Source organism: Staurois parvus, unplaced genomic scaffold (assembly GCF_062004578.1).
Source record: "Staurois parvus isolate SC_StPar_1 unplaced genomic scaffold, SC_StPar_1.0 ptg000011l, whole genome shotgun sequence".
NCBI classification, from domain to species: domain Eukaryota; kingdom Metazoa; phylum Chordata; class Amphibia; order Anura; family Ranidae; genus Staurois; species Staurois parvus.
In genome coordinates, this window is record NW_028317807.1 from 6,684,931 (window position 1) to 6,706,429 (window position 21,499).

Below are 21,499 nucleotides of genomic sequence, written 5' to 3' on the forward strand. Positions count from 1 at the left end.
CAGGTTGCAGCGTCCTGTACAAAAGAGACTTGTTTGGGGCTGAATCAACCAGTCAACATATTCCATTCTAAAAATAGTTGTCAACTACTTTTGCTATCGATTAGTTGGTCAGCCGATTAGTTGGCCTGCATATAGAATGCATGATTTGTTTACATATCAGGAAATACAGTGCAGCACACATACGGCTCGGTACACCATCCATACATGTCAGTATACACAGTGCAGCACACATACGGCTCGGTACACTGTCCATACATGTGAGTATACACAGTGCAGCACAGATACAGCTCAGTACACCATCCATACATGTCAGTATGCACAGTGCAGCACACATACAGCTCAATACACCGATCATACATGTCAGTATACACAGTGCAGCACACATACGGCTCGGTACACCATCCATACATGTCAGTATACACAGTGCAGCACACATACAGCTCAATACACCGATCATACATGTCAGTATACACAGTGCAGCACACATACGGCTCGGTACACCATCCAAACATGTCAGTATACACAGTGCAGCACACATACAGCTCAATACACCGATCATACATGTCAGTATACACAATGCAGCACACATACAGCCCAGTACACCGTCCATACATGTCAGAATACACAGTGCAGCACAGATACAGCTCAGTACACAATCCATACATGTCAGTATACACAGTGCAGCACACATACAGCTCAGTACACCGTCCATACATGTCAGTATACACAGTGCAGCACAGATACAGCTCAGTACACCATCCATACATGTCAGTATGCACAGTGCAGCACACATACAGCTCAATACACCGATCATACATGTCAGTATACACAGTGCAGCACACATACAGCTCAGTACATCATCCATACATGTCAGTATACACAGTGCAGCACACATACAGCTCGGTACACCATCCATACACGTCAGTATACACAGTGCAGCACACATACAGCTCGGTACACCATCCATACACGTCAGTATACACAGTGCAGAACACATACAGCTCGGTACACCATCCATACATGTCAGTATACACAGTGCAGAACACATACAGCTCAGCACACCATCCATACATGTCAATATGCACAGTGCAGCACACATACAGCTCGGTACACCATCCATACATCAGTATACACAGTGCAGCACAAATACAGCTCAGTACACCATTCATACATGTCAGTATACACAGTGCAGCACACATACAGCTTGGTGCGCCATCCATACATGTCAGTATACACAGTGCAGCACACATACAGCTCGGTACACCACCCATACATGTCAGTATACACAGTGCAGCGCACATACTGCTCAGTACACCATCAATGCATGTCAGTAAGTGCCTGAGAACTTGTGAATGTGTGAGGAGCAATGCCTCATGGGACATGTAGTCCAGGGCAGGGGAAGGAAACAGGGGCGGACTGACCATTTGGAAACTCGGGCACTGCCCGAGGGCCTGGGGTCAGTAGGGGGCCCCATGAGATGCCCCTGGTACCTTTTTCATAGGCTTTTTTGAGTTTGAGCAAGGACACAGGGGCCCCATGATCCCGTATTGCCCGGGGCCCCATGAGTTGTCAGTCCACCCCTGGAAGGAACTGATTTAAATTGCTTCTAAAGGCAGAAGTATTTTCATCTTACTATAGGGGCACTCTTCATTATACTTTGTGGCTTGCTATAGGGGCATTCTGAAGGCAGGAGGAGCCAGAAACTCTGGTGGATGGATTCAGAAGTGAAGGATCAGGGCTGCTCTACGCAAAACCATTACACAGAGCAGGTAAGTATGACCTTTTTTATTAAAAAAAAAAAGAAAAATGTTTACAATCACTTTAAGCACTTGCCCTCCAGATGATTTACCCCCCTTCCTGACCAGGCCATTTTTTGCGTTACAACGCTGCATTACTTTAACTGCCAATTGCGCGGTCATGCAATGCTGCACCCAAATGAAATTCATGTCCTTTTTTTCCCACAAATTGAGCTTTCTTTTGGTGGTATTTGATCGCCTGTGTGGTTTTTATTTATTGCGCTATTAAAAAAAAAACAATTTTGAGAAAAAAAATATTTTTGACTTTTTGCTGTTAAACATGCCCAGAAAAAAAAATAAAAAAAATCTAATTTTGTCATAAACTTAGGCCACAATGTATTCTGCGACATGTCTGTGCTAATAAAAAATTACAATACGTGTCAATTAATTGGTTTATGTGAAAGTCATAGCATTTACAATTGGCGGTACAGAATTTTTCTTTTTTTACTAGTAGTGGCAGCAATTAGCGACTTATAGCGGGACTGTGGTGGACATTCTGACACTGGAGGGAACTGACTTGGTGTCACTGACATCCCCAGTGACACCAATACAGTGATCAATGCTAAAAAAAAGCACTGACACTGTACTAATGGCACTGGGCAGGAATGGGTTAACATGAGGGGCGATCAAAGGGTTAACTGTGTGCAGGGAGTGTTTTACTAGGGGGCGGTGTGTTGGTGCTCCACTGTAAGCACACTCCTCTGGATGGTTGTGCTGTGTACAGCCATCAAGAGCAGTGTGCTCGAGCTGACAGGGAGGAGAACTGTTAGTAAACAAAACAGTCCTCCTCCCCTTCGGAGATGCTCGGTAATCACCGGGCACCGGTGGGTAATCACTGACTGGGACCCGGTGATTGACAGCCGCAGCCACGAATGGCCTCCACATGCTTTCTGATCCTGCCAGCAGCGTTCCATCTGGTCACCTGCTGGCAGATTAGCTTTCTCCGTGATGCAGCAAGGTCAGCAATCAGCAGACTCTCCTTGCCTCCTCTCTCTCTTTTTCCACGGCCTGGTCCAGTCCTCCTGCAGTCAGTGCACTCCTTTCTCCAGATCTTTCTCTTCTCACCTCCTGTCTCATCTCCTGGGCTTTCATATATTAACACCTCCCCCCACACAGCAGCTCCTCTGGGAAATGTAGTTGTTTACTACACTGTTCCTTAGCAAAGTCCTGCAGTTAAGCATACAGGTTTCATGGGGCTGCTCTACAGAGTATGAATGCCACTGTTCTGCAGGACACTGCCATCTTGTGTATGTTTTAACATCCTGCATCAACTTGTAGCAGGATGTTACACCTCCCCCACACCTAAAGTCTTTGGTCCCCAAAGAAAAGCAAAAAAAGCAAATTGATAACGCTTGATATAACATATATACATCAGAGAAATTAGCCACCTTAGTCAGGAGGATTGACAATTGGCAAATGTTAATTTTTAAACAAGTTGTGCAAGAATGATTTCCACCAAGGATTGGGGGACTCAGTTCATTTAAGAGGTAGGGCCATTGGTTTAATCATTTGACGCCTGGCCTAGGGCCGAATGGCGTCCGGAAAAATGTACTAGCTTTCCGGGAGGCCGCCATATGGCGTCCTCCTGCACATGCGCAGTTCGCGAGCTTGCAGAGTCGCGCAGCGGCGTGATCTGTCACCGACTGTGTACCTCGGACACAGCCGATGACAGATCTGAGTACCGGCTCCCATTGCCAGTACCATGTGACCTGCTGTGACCAATCACAGCAGGTCACATGACAGTTGTGTACAATGGATGGCTTCATTCATGCCATCCATTGTATACTAGTGTCTAGCTGTGAATGGTCACAGCTAATCACATGTTCATGTCATGTGATTAGCTGTGGCCAAATCACAGCTAAGCACAAAAAAAAACACCCCTGAATGAATCGATGTCATTCAGGTAAATGCTTGCTTATAGCAAAGCAATTCTTTGCTATAAGCAACTTGTGTAAAAAAAAAATACTGATCACTTCCCCAAAGTAGTAAAATGTTACTATGGTAATATTGTACTACTTTGGACATAGTGAAATATGAAAAAAAAATCTTTAAAAAAATGTAATAAAAAAATTTAAAATAATAAAAAAAATATATTTTTTTTTTTCACACTGTCACCAGTCAGTGTCCCTGATCACCGCCATGCCAGTTATATGATGACGCTGTACTGCACTGGTGACAGTATGTAAAAAAAAAATAGTGAAAATAATTTTTTTTATTTTTTAATTTTCCGAAAAATTATGACAAAAAAAATACAACTTCAAAAAACTCGCCATGCCTCTTATGAAGTACGTCGGACTGTCTACTTTGCAAAAAGGGGTCATTTGGGGGATATCTGTACTGTTCTGACATTCTTGGACCTCAAGAAATGAGTTTGGCTGTCAGTACTTCAGGATTGATCAATATTCAGATCTATACCATAGTTTGTGAACTTTATAACCTTCCTACAAACTAAAAAATACATCCTAATTTGGGTTATTTTCACCAAAGACATGTAGCAGAATACATCTCGGCCTAAATTTATGAAGAACAATTATTTATTTGCAAACTTTTATAACAGAAACAAACAAAAATGTGGTTTTTTTTCAAAATTTTCGGTCTTTTTTTGTTAATTTAGCAAAAATAAAACCCCAGTGATGATTAAATACCACCAAAAGAAAGCTCTAGTTGTGTGAAGAAAATGCTAAAATTTTAGTTTGGGTACAATGTTGTATGACCGCGCAATTGTTATTCAAAGCGTGAGAGCGCTGAAACCTGAAAAATGGCCTAGGCAGGAAGGTGTAAAATTGCCCGGTATTGAATTGGTTAAAAACCTCCTCATGGATGGTGTCAGCAAGGGGGCTTACAAATTATCGGATCTGCTCCAATTAGCTGTAAATGGGAGCCTCCAGAACTCTTTGACTAGCATGGAATGCTTCTTTCTCGCAACACGTCATAGACCAGTCTTCTAGGTGCTCTTATCACCCATTGCTCTGTGGGCTCCTCTGGAGAGGCGGAATGATCTATTTCTTTCAAGATTTCTTCCTCCCCCATATTGAAAAGTTCCATAGCTTCTTCTATTTCAGACTCCACTCTAGAACCCTTCTGGGAATCAATCTCAGGTTCAGGTAGTAAGAGGTCTGCAAAAGCAGAAATTGGTGAAGGTGAAGGCTTAACACAACTTATAGGGCCTGCCTATGTAGTAGGAGGAATCTCTGGGGGGAACTTGTCGAGGGAGCAGTTGAGCTTGGGGTAGAGGTAGATGTCAAAATACTGTCTTTTATGGTAGTTAGAAGAGGTCGCCAATCTATTTCAATTTCTAACCCCTCTTCCTTGTTGGACCCCTCCTCCTCTTCTTGAGCCACAGTGCGCTGAGGAGGGGATAGGGGAGGCCTACGTGGCCGAGTTCTCGCAGTAGGAAGATTACTTGGTGGCATTTGGATTCACACAGCATCAGACAATGGTAAAAGATGATTTTGATGCCAAAACTTCTCCGGACCTTTCTTTCCTTCTAGGCAGATTTGATAAACAGGCAACTCTGGCAACTTCCAACAGATGATGACATATGGTGAAAATTTTCTATTTCAACATGGCATCATGATGCCACTTATTCCTTTCTCCTGCAGGCTAGGAAGCTTTCTTAGCCTTCTCATAAGCGGTCTCCAATTGATATTTCAGTCTCTCCATATACCCCTGGTGGGACAAAGAGGTGAGGTGATCAGGGGCAGTATCAAAGGCTAGATCCATGGGTAGCTTGACCTCTCATCCAAACATTAGACAATAGAGGGAAAAACCAGTGGCGTCATTTTCATTGCTATTATAGGCATGCACCACTGCAGCAATGTGTTTGCTCCACAATTGCTTCTTTTCTAATGTCAGGGTGCCAAGCATATTCAGAAGTGTTTGATTGGTTGAGGATCAACTTGAGGGTGATAAGGAGTAGTTCTGGACTTCTTTATCCCTAACAAAGCTAGCAGTTTTTTTTATTAATTTACTTTCAAAGTCTCTACCCTGATCTGAGTGAATCCCCTGTGGGAGTCCGTAATGCACAAATACATTTTCCACTAACACTTCGGCTACCGTGGATGCCTGCTGATTCTTTGTGGGAAATGCCTGAGCATATCTAATGAAGGGATCTGTCACTACTAAGACTTTCCCCTGTCCTCCAGAATCTGGTTCTAGACAAAAGAAATCGATACACACCAGCTCCATTGGTCCTTGACTTTGAAGGTGGCCTAAAGATGCAGCTTGTTTAGGTAGGGTCTTTCATTGTATACAGTTCAGGAAGGTGCGGCAGTGGCCAGTAGAATCGATCTCTCATCAGCAAATAGGTTCTCTCCTGTCCTAAATGCCCATGTTTATCATGTAGTGACCTCAACACCATTCTTCGGAATTAAGTAGGCAAAAGAGTTGCCATTATCGTCACTTCGGTCTGAGGGGCCCCTTTGGTAGACCACCCCATTCCGTAATTCCAATCTATCCCACTCTCTATGTACAATTTTTGGCATATGGGGGGATCTTCCACCCAAGGTAAACTGGTTTGCTGCTCCATAAGGGCTTTTCTTGACAGTTGGCAGAGCGGGTCTTGCTCCTGTGCCTTCTGCATATCTTTAGTGGTGAGCTGGGGTAGCTCCTCACCCTTCAGCTGTGAGACATAACAGTAATATGATGGAATGCAGGCACCTCTGGCACCTACCACTTCTGCGTAGACCATTCCTTTGACCACATACTCGGCGCCCTGGCTCATGGCCTGCACCTTTTCTGGAGACACTTGTAACCAGCTTGGCTCCGGGGCTTACTGACCATAGAGCCTCTTTGATAGGGCATCTGCATCTCTGTTTTACCTCTGCCATGCATAATATTATATTACAATGCTGTCTGACATTGTTTTAGGTCTTTTTTTAATTTTTTTTCTTTGAATAAAAATTTTGATCTCTGAGTCTGATGATATGAACCAGATTCATCCTCTAATAGTATATACAGGTACAGAAGTATGTCTTCTGTTTGTTATTCTCAGAGTGGATTAGACATTTTGTTCCCTAACCATCCACAGCAGCTGGTTATTTATATTTACCACTGCATATATATATATTCAAGAATAAATTGTATTTTTTTTAAATGCCTCATCCCCTCTGCTCAGCTAGACAGAAAGATGGTGGCGCAGCTTCTTTTGTCTCAGTTTCCCTCTGGTACGCATCTGTACAGATGTTTAACAGAGGAAACCACCTCAGTTTGCATATCTGTGCCTGATTAGACCAGGTAGCGATCTGCAGCTAATCTGTGCTACATTATAGTGCAGATAATAATTTATAGGATGCACAAACTGTGACATTCCTGCAACAAATCAATTTGCAATTTTCCTGTTTCTAGTGCACATGGCGCACATCTGATTCAAGATAAGCAGGCTCTGTGTGTTTTTTTTGGCACATGCATACAAAAAAAAAAGATAAAAAAACAATAGCTTATCAGATCCACTGTCTCCTAGTAACCTAGAAGGTCTCTGCTTCCATTTTATACGTATTTAGATTTAAAGAGTTTGATAACACATAACTCTGATCATTTGCATTATAAAGTTATAATTATTATTGGTAAAGAACTGTTGCACTGAGAGAGTGTGGACATGCCTTAAAGCTCCTTTCACACGATCGCACCAATGGAGTCCGCCTGTCCATTTTTCAGGTGGACCCGATCGGTCCATCCATAGACTTCTATGGACCAGCAGGTGTCAGCGGACAATAGTCTACTGACACCTGACGGCATCCTATTCGATCCTGTACATCAAAAATAAACAGTTGGGGATTGTTCCCCATTCGTCCAGCGGATCGGATGACTGTCGGGTGGAAACGGACAGGCGGTCCGTTTCCATCCAACCATCCCATTGAAATCAGTGGCAGTGTCTGTGCTGCTGTGCAGCAGTAGAGCGGACAGAGAATTATCATCCGCCTGCTCAGTGGTGATCTGAAAGGGGCCTGAAACATAGGGATACAATAATAATTATTCATTTAGGCCTCTTTGGGACTGTAACAGTTCCAAAATCTGTTTTTGGTCTCTAATTGTGGCTGGACACCCGATCGATGTGTGAATCAATCAAAATGATGGAATCAGAAACCGATCAAATAACCATAACCTTTCTTCTGATTGCACTGTCAATTGCATTGATCAGGAACACCAAGCTGGTTCAGTTAGAAAAGTGATTGCATTTTGATCGATCAGATTACGAGGTTTCTTGATAGAAACAGACATCTGACTGATCATTTACATTTTTATTTCTAACTATTGATTGAATTTTACTTCCCTGTGTGTCACATACAGATAAATTGTGTTGTTGATTATCAATCAATTATTCCTATTGAAGAGATAGATTGGAAAAGAAATTAACACCTTACTGAAGTGTTTATTGTGATGGATATGGTAAAATGCCTATTTGGTTTCCTGTTGAATATATACATTTTTCTATACATATCTACTTTTAGATTTTTATATTTCTAAATGTTTTGTATGAATATATATATATGTGTTGTGTATCTTTTGCCTGCTGGTCTTTGTAGTCCTCCTTGCTCAAAAATAGCTGCTCAGCAACCCCTCCCATCGAGTGAACTTGAGAACAAAGGAAATATTTATTTTCAGAGATAAGACCTAGGACGGGTGTCGGCAACCCGCGGCTCCAGAGCCGCATGCGGCTCTTTTTCACCTTTGCTGCGGCTCCGGAGCACACTGCCCACCAGGTGACAGGCAATAGGGTTGCCGTAGCTCAGTGGTCGGCAAGCCGCGGCTCTTTTAACCTCCCTGGCGGTTTTCCCGAGTGTAGCTCGTGGTAGAATTTCTATACCACGAGCTACACTCAGGCTTACCATGCGGCGCTGCTCTGGGGGTCCCTGCAGCACTTACCTTGTCCTTCGCTCCCGCGATGTGTCCCCTGCAGCGTCCCCGGCCATCTCCTCCGGCTGATGCCGGCATCCGGCTTCTGTGTTCTGGTCCCCGTGACGTCGGGACGTACGGGCGCCGCCGGCGGCGGGAAATTTAAAAAATGTCTTTTTTTTTTTTTTCAATTTTCAATAGTAAAACATTGCTGTTTCATCCCATTTCACATACATATTGTCCCTAGTGCTTTGTCCTGTGCCCTGCCTGCATTTTGTCTGTTCTTTCTGCCTGGAAACTTAGAAAAGTCCATGGCGTCCACAAAGCGTCCCTTTAGGTCAAAAGCGGTTTTAGACCGGCTAGAGAACAGCGATAGTAAATCAGAACCACTTGCAGAATTGAGTGATAATGATTTGTGGGGAAATTTTCCTAAAAATTACAGCCTACAATAAAAAACTATTTCCATGCGAAAAAATGGTACCGCTTTCAGCACAAAAAATCGGAAGGAATCATACCGCCAGGGAGGTTAATGCAGCTCTTCTGTGTGCCGGGCGCCCGCTCCCCTCCCTCCTCTCGGGCGGCCGCCCCAAAAGTCAGGACTCTGCAGCTAGCCTAGCAATGGGCAAACTACGGCCCGGCGGACCTTATAATCCGGCCCGCGGAGCGTGGCAAACATTGGCTGTCAGGATGTAGGCGGGGCAGCGTGACGAACTCCTCTCCTCTCACAGTCCGCCCTGAAGACCAGAACTGCGCGGGAACACGGCGAGAGGAACGCGCGGAGTACAGGTAAGTGAATTGACACAATATGGGAATGAATTACTATAGGGGGGATGAATTACTATATGGGGGATGAATTACTATATGGGGGATGAATTGCTATAGGGGGGATGAATTACTATGGGGGATGAATTACTATAGGGGGGATGAATTACTATAGGGGGGATGAATTACTATGGGGGATGAATTACTATATGGGGGATGTATTTTCAGTTTTAAAAATGTGGCTCTCAAAATAAATTTTAATCGTGGTTTTGGCGAGATTTGGCTCAGTTGAAAAAAAAGGTTGCCCACCACTGACCTAAGGCTATGATTGTGATTATGATGATACACTGTGGCCCTGATTAACCCTTTGCTTACTGGGCCCTTAAACCCCCTTCATGACCAGAGCGCTTTTTGCAATATATGCAGTGTCGGATTTGTTTTAAATGTTGCAATGGTTTTGCGGCTCCCAGTCTTTTTTTCCCTCTCGGAAACGGGTCCAAGTGGCTCTTTATGTCTTAAAGGTTGCAGACCCCTGACCTAGGAGAAGATCACACCTATATTTTGAAGGAAGATTGTTTTCGTGTGAAAATGGCCAATCAAAGACTAATATAATGCTAATGCTGCTCTCACATGACTTTTGCATCATCTTGTATATATAAACTCACTTTTTCATTCCAATAAATTAGAAGTATTCACAGACTGAACTCGTGTGTCAGTGTGGGTTTTCTACAAGTGCGCACACATTCCAGAGCTAGCATGATTAATTAGGACAGGAACAGATAATCACCGGACACTTAGTCCGCACTAAAGCAGTATGGCCACCGTTTGTTTGGGTAAATGATTTCCATAATTGCTAAACAGAATTAAATATTTGTATCATAAAACTGCCCATTTATATGGGTTTTTCCAATTTTTCCTACATGTAAACATGTCTATGAAAATTAGTTTAACCACTTCCTGTCTGGCCCATGTATATAAACGGCCGGACGGTGGCAGTGCAGGGGCGGGTTGCCGTTCATAAATGGTGCCCGCCATTTCAGACTGTGCGTGCTCCCTGGGAGCGCGCGGCACCGCAATTCGGTGCCTGCTGTGTTCAGAGAACACAGCAGAACACTGATCGCTGTATGGGACCTCTGTGTGAGGTCCCAATCAATGTGATCACTGATTGGCTGATCGGTGATCACATGAATAGGAGTAAGCAAGATGTCAATTCTGACATCATTGCGTACGTGTGAAATATGAATGATCACAGAGGACACATGGTACAAGGCTATTCACAACAGCCTTGTACCATGTGACAAGCTGTGACCAATCACAGCTCACACATTATTTGTTAATGGCTGCAAGAATGCAGTCAGAGGGAAAGAGAAATTATTGTGTTTACATCCTTTATGGGAGTAAAAGCAATCAGTGTAAAAAAAAAAAATCTTCATCACCCCCCCACAAGTAGTACAGTGTCACTGTACTGCTAGGGTGACAGTATGTTTTTAAAAAAACAAAACAAAAAAAACATAAATAGTAATATAAAAATATAAAATAAAAATGTGAAAACATTTTTTGAAAAATTATAATTTTTGGTTATAAACTAATTTGTGTTATTTTGTTTTACTAAAAAGATAACTGAATACATTTTGGCCAGTATTTATGAAGAAAGATTATTTATTTGCAAAATTTTATAAGAAAAACACATTTTTTAAAACATTTTTGGACTTTTTCTTTTATATAGCAAAAAAAAAAATAACCCAGTGGTAAATAAATACCACCAAAATAAAGTTATATCTGTCTCAAAAAAATGCTAAAACATTTATATGGGTACAGTGTTGCATGACCACGCAATTGTCATTCAAAGTGTGACAGCGCTGAAAGCTGAAAATTGGCCTGGACAGGAAGGGGGTAAAAGTGTCCGGACATGAAATGGTTAATGTGCCTCTGACAGCCTCTTACATCTGATTGGAGGAAGACGAGAGCCCACAGCTACTATTTAATGCAACCAGTATAAAGTCTCCTGCTGTATATTCAATAATTGTCTATAATCTGACCAGGGCATGCTCCACATTTTGCTCTCCTAGCCCTGGAAGCAGATAGTATTTCTTTGTTGTAAGTAAATGTTTTACTCAAATGTATGCAAAGTTTACACTATACCCATCAACAATTTTTATCATTTGTTTCACACAAATAGAGGTTTCTTTTGGTGGTATTTAATTACCACTGAGTTTATTGTTTGTTAAATAGACAAAAAAACCCTAAAACATTTTTAAAAAAAAATGTTATTCTTCATTATGAAACATTTTGCCATGAAATAACCTTTCTTCATAAATTTAGGTCAAAATGTATTCTGCTACATTTCTTTGGTGAAAATAACCCGAATTAGTGTATATTATTTAGTATGTAGGAAAGTTATAGAGTCCACAAACTATGGTACAGTATATACCGGTGATGGCGAACCTATGGCACGCGTGCCAGAGCTGGCACGCAGAGCCATCTCAGTGGGCACGCCAGGAAGAAGAGGAAGAACGCGCTCTCCTGCGCACCCCCGGGGGCGCGCACCGGGCGATCTCCGTGATCGCTGTGTCCTACGGACACAGCTGATCACGTGACGTGGTAAAAGGCCAATCACAGCGGCCTTTTACCACGTGATCAGCCGTGTCCAATGACACGCTGATCACCGGGAAATGTAAATGCCGGTTCTCGGCTGCACTTTCCTCATGCTGTCAGATCGTGAGGAAAGTACTGCCGAAAACCGGCAGTTGTCAGAGCAGGGAACGGCACCGATCATCAGAGTCACTGATCATCAGTGCCCTGATGATCGGTGCCCAGCAGTGCCACACACAAGTTCAGCCCACCTGTGCCCAGCAATGCACCCACCTGTGCCCAGCAATGCACCCACCTGTGCCCAGCAGTGTGCCCACCTGTGCCCAGCAATGCACCCACCTGTGCCCAGCAATGCACCCACCTGTGCCCAGCAGTGTGCCCACCTGTGCCCAGCAATGCACCCACCTGTGCCCAGCAATGCACCCACCTGTGCCCAGCAGTGCGCCCACCTGTGCCCAGCAATGCACCCACCTGTGCCCAGCAGTGTGCCCACCTGTGCCCAGCAATGCACCTACCTGTGCCGCCCACCTGTGCCCAGAAGTGCCACCTACCTGTGCCCAGTAGTGCCACCCACCTGTGCCAACCCACCTGTGCCCACCAGTGCCACCCACCTGTGCCCACCAGTGCCACCCATCAGTGCAGCCCAGCAGTGCTACCAGTCAGTGCCACCAGTCAGTGCCCACTGGTTGTGCCAGTCAGTGCCCAGCAGTGCCGCCAGTCAGTGTCCAGCAGTGATGTCAGTCAGTGCCACCTATCAGTGCTGTCTATCAGTACCCATTATCAGTGTCGCCTATCAGTGCCACCAATCAGTGCCGCATATCAGTGCCACCTATCTGTGACACCTCATTAATGCTGCCCATCAGTGTCACCCATCAATGATGCCCAGCAGTGCCGCCGGTCAGTGCCGTCTGTCAGTGCCTCTAGTTGGTGCTATCAGTCAGTGCCGCTTATCAGTGCCCATCATTTCCTGCATATCAGTGCATCATCAGTGCCTCCTCATCAATGCTCACCAGTGCCGCCTCATCAGTGCTACCTTACTGTGCCGCCTCATCAATGCCCCTCAGTGCTGCCTATCAGTGCAGCCTCACCAACGCACATCAAAGAAAAAATATTACCTGTTTACAAAATTTTAGAATAGAAGCAAAGGAAACCTTTTATGTTTTTAATTTTTTGCTCTTTTTTCATTTATAGTGCAAAAAATAAAACACCCAGTGGTGATTAAATACCACCAAAAAAAGCTCTATTTGTGTGAAAAAATGATAAAAATTGCATATGGTTAGAGTGTTGCATGACCGCACAATTGTCATTGTTAAGTGCAACAGCACTGAAAGCTGAAAATTGTCCTGGGCAGGGAGGGGGTAGAAGTGCCCGGTAGGCAAGTGATTAATTCCAGTGTTGGCACTTTGAAATAAAAAAGTTGGTTTTGTGTTGCAGTTTGGGCACTCGGGCTCAAAAAGGTTCGCCATCACTGGTATATACAATGCTCAGCATAAATGCATACACCCCATTTGAAAAGTAAGATTTTAATCAATATCTCAATGAACACAAGAACAATTTCCAAAACTGAGTTTTATAGAACATTTGTTTAGCTCATTACATGAAAGTAAGGTTAATATTATAACTTATAATAAATTAATAGACAGACTCTTACTATAACCCCTCAAGAAAAGTCACACTTTCACCATTGAAAGCAAAATTATAACTTAAACCTTTTCTCTTAATGAAACTCAAAACCCTTTACACCAAAATATCAAACTATATAAATATAAATAAGAATAAATAAATAAAACAAAAAAATATAAGAAAAATGTAAAATAAAAAATGTAAATTCGAAAGTCCAAAATCTAGCGTCTAAATATTAGTGTCCAAATATAATATCCAAATAAGAGTAATTCATCAAAAATGTTTCAATCCAGTGTGTCCAACTTAATTATCCATTCTAGACCACGTAATACCTCAAGAAAATATAACTGAAATAGTGTATTACCTTCAAAAATTCACTTAAATGTATATACCTTTAAACAAATAAGTATATACTTAATCGGTGCAAATTAAATAATAAATAATCAGATTCAACTGTGAGTGACACATGAATCATGCAAGAAAAAGCACTGTGTACATTCCAATAAACATGAAAAATTGTGTACACCTAGAAAAAAAAAGAAATTCAATATAACTATATATTAAATAAATCAATAAATCAAATAAAATCAAATATAGTGAAACAAATTAATCACTCAATCAATCCGTGAAGTGAGCACTCCGTGACCACCTCTAAATAGTGAGATTAAATGCAATTATCCTCATGGAGTAAAATCAAGCTTAGCAGGATATACAGTCAGGTCCATAAATATTGGGACATCGACACAATTCTAACATTTTTGGCTCTATAAACCAGCACAATGGATATGAAATGAAACGAACAAGATGTGCTTTAACTGCAGACTGTCAGCTTTAATTTGAGGTTATTTACATCCAAATCAGGTGAACGGTGTAGGAATTACAAAGTTTGCATATGTGCCTCCCACTTGTTAAGGGACCAAAAGTAATGGGACAAATGGCTTCTCAGCTGTTCCATGGCCAGGTGTGTGTTATTCCCTCATTATCCCAATTACAATGAGCAGATAAAAGGTCCAAAGTTCATTTCAAGTGTGCTATTTGCATTTGGAATCTGTTGCTGTCAACTCTCAAGATGAGATCCAAAGAGCTGTCACTATCAGTGAAGCAAGCCATCATTAGGCTGAAAAAAAACAAAACAAACCCATCAGAGAGATAGCAAAAACATTAGGCGTGGCCAAAACAACTGTTTGGAACATTCTTAAAAAGAAGGAACTACTTTACTGCATTACTTTAACTGACATCAGCGCGGTCATGCAACACTGCACCCAAATGAAATTTATGTCCTTTTTCTCCCAGAAATTGAGCTTTCTTTTGGTGGTATTTGATCACCTGTGCATTTTTTTTTTTACGCTATAAAAAAAAAGACCAACAATTTTGAGAAAAAAACTATATTTATGACTTTTTGCTATTAAACATGTCCAGTAAAAAAATTTTTAAAATCAAATGTCATCATAAATTTAGGCCAAAATGTATTCTGATACATGTCTTTGCTAAAAAAAATCCCAATACTTGTAAATTAATTGGTTTACGTGAAAATTATAGCGTTTACAAATGGCGGTATATATACTGGAATTTTTGTTTTGTTTTGCTAGTAATGGCGGCGACCTGCGACTTATAGAAGGACTGTGGGACTGTGGCGGGCATTCTGACACTGTGTGGGAACTGACTAACTATCACTGGCATCCCCAGTGACAATAATACAGTGATCAGTGCTAATAAAAAGCACTGACACTGTACTAATGACACTGGGCAGGAAGGGGTTAACATCTGGGACAATCAAAGGGGTTAACTTTGTGCTGTTTTACTGTGTGTGTTTTACAGTGTCAGCACATTGCTTTGTATTGCTCTGCAATGCAGAGCAATACAAAGCAGCGTGCTGGAGCTGACAGGGGAAAGATTTGTATTGGTTACATACAGACCTCTCCCCCATCAGTGATACTCAGCAATCACCGGGTGCTGTTGGGGAATCACCAGCCGGGACCCGGTGATCGACAGCTGAAGCCGCCAATAGAATGAATGAAGGTAAAATACCTTCAGCCTTTACAACCACCTTAAGATGGCAGCTTCCTTGGCTGAAAAGGATTAGAGGGTTTAATTCCCACTCATGTGCACACAACATCTGTTGATGCCCCTTTCAACGCTAGAACTCCTGGCAGGAAAAAGCTGTTTAACAAAATGCAGTAAAAGCCATGTATTGCACCTGTGTTTAGGCCCATTTAAGTGTTAATGCATCTTATTGCCAAGAGTATTCATTTATTCTGGCCATTGGAAAGCATTAACACTCAAATGCTCCACATTTTTTTCAGTTCTTCAGTTCCTCTCCTGAATGCACCTTTGGATGCTTTTTTTTTGGCCTGTAAACACTCCTCTTTTAATACTCCTATAAACCCCTATGTGTTTGTGGACGCATAGGCTTACCGAGACAAAACCCCCAAAACACTCAACATCTGTAACAGCAGCTTTTTTTTAAGCTCTGTGTGCATGATGCCTTAATTGTGTCAGGATTGTACTGCTGTCTGTGTAAGAGTTGTAGAAAATAGGCAGCCCCATAAAATTAAAATCCAAAGCCAAATGGTGGATAATATCCTAAGAGGTATACTTCAGGAGTGGAGGAAAGGAGTGGAAGTATGCTGATGATTCCTACTATATGAATAAGGTGTTTTTTATTTTTTGTTCTGGTAAGAGTATATATGCTTTTTCACTATAGAAGTGTACACTGTTGTGGTCACTTGTTTTTGCTGTATTCACAGAGTGATGCACTATCACTTACTTTGCACAGAGTAAATGTACATGGGAAAGGAATTATACTTTTTTGTGATGTGTTTATTAAGGTAATGCACTATTTCGTTTTTCTTTTTTTAGGTATTTTCTGTCCTTTAACCACCTTCCGCCCGACATATAGTACAATGACGGGCGCAAGGTGGTTCTCTCGTTCTGATAGGACGTCATATGACGTCCTTCCATTCTCATCACGCATGTGCGGTTCAGGGAGCGCAGCGCGGTTCAGGGAGCGCGCAGCGCGGCGATCGCCAGTGTGCGGTGTCCCTCGGACACAGCGGATCACGGAAAGAGCTGAAGATGGTGGCTTGGTCATGTGATCAGCTGTGTCCAATCACAGCTGATCACATGTAAACACGGAAATGCTGGTTATCGGCATTTCTCTCCTCTCGAGCTGTCACGCTGACAGCTCGAGAGGTGAGGAGGGCCAGTAATCGGCTTTCCGCGGAGGGGACATGTACACTGATCATCGGGGCACTGATGATCAGTGTGGCCCCAGAAGTGCCACCTGTCAGTGTCCATCAGTGCCAGCAGTCAGTGCTCATCAGTGCCACATCAATGCCACATATCGGTGCATACCAGTGCACATCAATGCCACATATCAGTGCCCATCTGAGCTGCCTTTCAATGTCACCCATCAGTGCCAGTCAGTGCCACCTATCAGTGCTGCCAATCAGTGCCACCTATCAGTGCCAGTCAGTGCCGTCTAACAGTGCCAGTCAGTGCTGCCTATCAGTGCCAGTCAGTGCCGGCTAACAGTGCCAGTCAGTGCCGCCTAACAGTGCCAGTAGGTGCTGCCTATCAGTACCAGTCAGTGCTGCCTATCAGTGCCAGTCAGTGCCGGCTAACAGTGCCAGTCAGTGCCAGCTAAAAGTGCCAGTCAGTGCCGCCTAACAGTGCCAGTCAGTGCTGCCTAACAGTGCCAGTCAGTGCCGCCTAACAGTGCTGCCTATCAGTGCCATATATCAGTGTCATGTATCAGTGCTGCCTTTCAGTGCCCATAAGTGATGCCTGTCAATGCCCATCAGTGCAACCTACCAGTGCCTTCTCATCAGTGCCCATCAGTGCCACCTATCAGTGTCCATCAGTGCAGCCTATCAGTGCCCATCACTGCAGCCTCATTAGCGCACATCAGTGAAGGAGAAAAATCACTTATTTACAAAATTGTATAACAAAAACTCAGAAAAAATGTTTTTTTTTCAAAATTTTCAGTGGTTTTTGGTTTGTTTAAGAAAAAATAAAAATTCCAGAGGTGATTAAATACCACCAAAAGAAAGCTCTATCTGTCTCAAAAAAATGATAAAAATTTCATATGGGTACAATGTTGCATGACCGCGCAATTGTCATTCAAAGAGTGACAGTGTAAGATGTGTAGAAAATAGGCAGCCCCATAAAATTAAAATCCAAAGCCTAATACCTAATATAACAGTAATCTATCTTTGTCAATAGAAGATACTAGTGATTGCATTTTTATTGTATCATCACAAGAGGGCAGAACTACTTCCTGTGATAATAGGAAGACACAGAAGTGGGAACTAAAAATCTAACAATTTGTTTCCAGTAGGACAGTGATTACAGTGAACATATCCAGTCACATGTAATTAAGAGTTTTCTGTGTTTATTACATCCATTCCTAATAAAGCACTTCTGGTTTCACCCGACCCATCCTTCGCACAGTGGAATTATTTACCGTATGTGCAACAACTGCGCTGAAAGCTGGAAATTGGCCTGGGCAGGAAGGGGGTATAAGTGCCCTGTAGGCAAGTGGTTAAGAGCCAGTGGAGGGGCTCAGCACCAAAGGATTTGACAAGCTGGATTTTGGACGCTTTTGTTGCAGGGACTTTATTTTAATTTTTTCAGTAACTTTACACGGATATTTTATTATTTTTGGACATTGGACTTTATGTTTGGAATTTACAGTTTATTATTATTTGAATTTTAGCACTTGGGTTTATGGTGTGGAGGTATTGGACATATTAGATCTATGTTTAAAGGTCTCCAAGACTACCCATTGATAGTATGTTTGACATTTGACATTCAGTAAATGAAAAATACAGGACCTACTATGAATATGTGAACACATGGACAGATAGAATGACTGAGGCCTATAAGGTTGCTTCAAAAATAGCTACTCAAGCTGCACAGAGAGGAAAAGAACACTATGACAAGAAAATTCATGGAGCTGAACTTCCACCCAGTAGCAAAGTTCTAGTCAGAAATCTTACCAAAAGAGGAGGTCCAGGAAAATTGAGATCATTTTGGGAAGATACAATACATGTTCTTAAAAAGAAGTGTGCAGACAGTCCAGTGTATGAAGTCAAACCAGAAACTGCAAAAAGGCCAAACAAGGATTTTACTTCGCAACTTACTATTGCCATGTGATTATTTAACTGTCGACCAAGGTCAAAAGATATCCAAAAGAACCAGTGCAAGGAAGCAAGGGAAGGATCAAAATACAACTCAACAACCTACACAGACATCTGTGGGAGAATCAGAAAATTAATCAGATCATGAACAAAGACACTGGAGAGCTTTCATCCCAGTCACCCAGCGTGACCACCCAGAGGAAAGTACAGAGCTAAACCCAGAAGCTATTGAGTTCTACCCATATCAGCTGGAAGTAAGTGAGTATGATTTAGAAGAAGTCACAGAGACTGAGCCTGTATTGTAGATCAAATTGAACAAACTGAGTATGCATTTGGAGGTATAGAAAAAGAATGTCCAGCAATAGAGAACACAGCGCAGCTTGTTGAAAGTAATGTAAAGGAGAATGAGGACCTTTCATATTCGCTTCCTCAACATAGAATACAGCCCTACAGGAACAGGAGACAACCAAAGATTCTGACATATGACACTTTAGGTCAACCCAGTGTTACCAGAGTTTCATCTGTACAGGTCATAGACAGTATTCCCCAGGGGCGGACTGACAACTCATGGGGCCCCTGGGAAATAAGGGATCATGGGGCCCCTGTATCCTTGCCCAACCTCAAAAAAGCCTATGAAAAAGGTACCAGGGGCATCTCATGGGGCCCCTTACTGACCCTGGGCCCTCGGGCAGTGCCCGAGTTTCCAAATGGTCAGTCCGCCCCTGGTATTCCCACATTACCTGTTGACTCTAGCTGGTATTTCAGTTCAGAATGTTTTGCAAAAGACTATAGAAGTTGGTAGAAGTGATTATGTCTATTGATCCACTGTTTACTATTTGGGACACTATACCAAAGCTAATTACCTAAACCAGAATAATTGTATGTTACTTTTCTGTTGGTTAAAGTAAGGAAAAATGTAATTGCTTTTGTACTGCAGATATTGTAGGTCAAGCAGATACAGTTTGAGGTGAGGGAACTAGATGTTACAAAGAGACAGAGTTGGCAAAAAAAGTACAGAGCAATAGGTGGCAACGTTATGCTGCATTGTCGATGTACAATGGGTATTCCGCCATTATGATATAAAAAAAGGTATAAAAGTAATAAAATGTTCCCTAGTTTCTCATCACCTTTGTCTAAACTTAGTAACCTATACAAATATGTATAGAAAGGGGTTTTACTAAATTGTTGGTTACACGCAACTATATCTTGCCAGGTACTATAGTGTTGTGGGCCTGGTGGGAAGCTGTGACCAGGGGCGGACTGACAACTCATGGGCCCCCGGGCAATAGGGGATCATGGGGCCCCTGTGTCTTTGCCCAAACTCAAAAAAGCCTATGAAAAAGGTACCAGGGGCATCTCATGGGGCCCCCTACTGACACCGGGCCCTCGGGCAGTGCCCGAGTTTCCAAATGGTCAGCCCGCCCCTGGCTGTGATGTAATAGGGAGTAGATGTCACAGGGAGGATGTTTCCTCAAGTAACTTGGTTACTACCTACCCTTGGCTTCCTATGGTTACTACAACACAAGTAAAAGAATGTTTTCTTAATAAGATTCTGCGTATGTCAGGGACGACATAACAATTTTGTGGGGGAGAGTGTAAGAGGTGTAGAAAACAGGCAGCCCCATAAAATTAAAATCCAAAGCCTAATACCTAATATAACAGTAATCTATCTTTGTCAATAGAAAATACTAGTGATTGCATTTTTATTGTATCCCCACAAGATAGCAGAGCTACATCCTTTTTATAATAGAAGGACACAGAAGGGGGGAACTGAAAATCTAACACTTTGTTTCCGGCAGGACCATGATTACAATGGACATCCTGTCTCATGCCATTAAGGCAGAGCTCCACCCAAAAGAAGAAATGCCGCTTTACGGACTGCTGTCCCGCTCCCCATTAAGGACTGGCACCTTTGGGGGGCAGGGGGGGCGGGTACCCAAATTTGACAGATACCCACTCCCACTTCCGGTCCGATCGCCTAAGCGATCGGAAGCTGAAGGTGTCTTCCCTCCCTCCCTGTAGTCTTTTGGGACACGTGACAGCTCCCAGAAGACTACAGGACCATTCATGAAGTGCAGCACTACTCGAGCATGCGCAGTGGGTACCCGGCTGTGAAGCTGCAAGCTATCACAGCCGGATACCCACGCTAAAGAGGCCGGCCTCCTGGAATACAGGACGGCCGGTGAAACGGTCTGCGGGGGGGACACTGCGGGACTGAGGGACAGGTAAGTGGCTGTTTTTTAAAAGTCAGCAGCTACAGTGTTTATTTTTTTTGACAGGGTGAGTGGAACTCTGCTTTAATGTGTTTTCTGTGTTTATTACAGGTAAGCAGGAGGCTGTTTTACATGATAAATAGGACAAAATGACTTAACATGTGGCCTGGTGGTCAGTAAATGTCACTGCTACTATTATGCAATCAGACTACTCACAGCATGAATGTGAATATATATTGCAGGTATGCAATTTGGCGCTAAGATACAGGGAATGTGATTTCTCTATTGTAATACGCTATTGTTATGCAGAATAGGTTAATAGCATATCTGCAGAGGTCTAGATATTCAGTATTGCGATTAAAGATATTTATTAATGCATATGGAAATGTTTAGTAATGTATAGAGGATTGTGATTACAATGAACATCCAGTCTGATGCCATTAAGAGTTTTCTGTGTTTATTATAGCTGTTCCTAATAAAGCACTTCTGGTTTCACCCGACCCATCCTTCGCACAGTGGAATTATTATCCGTATGTGC

At 42.7% G+C, this 21,499-nt stretch overlaps 1 protein-coding gene across 2 annotated transcripts in view; it reads left to right on the plus strand.

The window, feature by feature from the left end:
* The first annotated feature begins 18,541 nt into the window (after window positions 1-18,541).
* LOC149473736 (caspase-3-like) overlaps window positions 18,542-21,499 on the plus strand; it is a 94,577-nt gene continuing 91,619 nt past the window's right edge. The window contains exon 1 of one of the 2 annotated variants that reach the window (XM_089670347.1): window positions 18,542-19,006. The gene's annotated coding sequence lies outside the window, so the exon portion shown is untranslated. The remainder of the gene's footprint in view (window positions 19,007-21,499) is intronic. The other variant, XM_089670342.1, reaches the window with a different exon arrangement.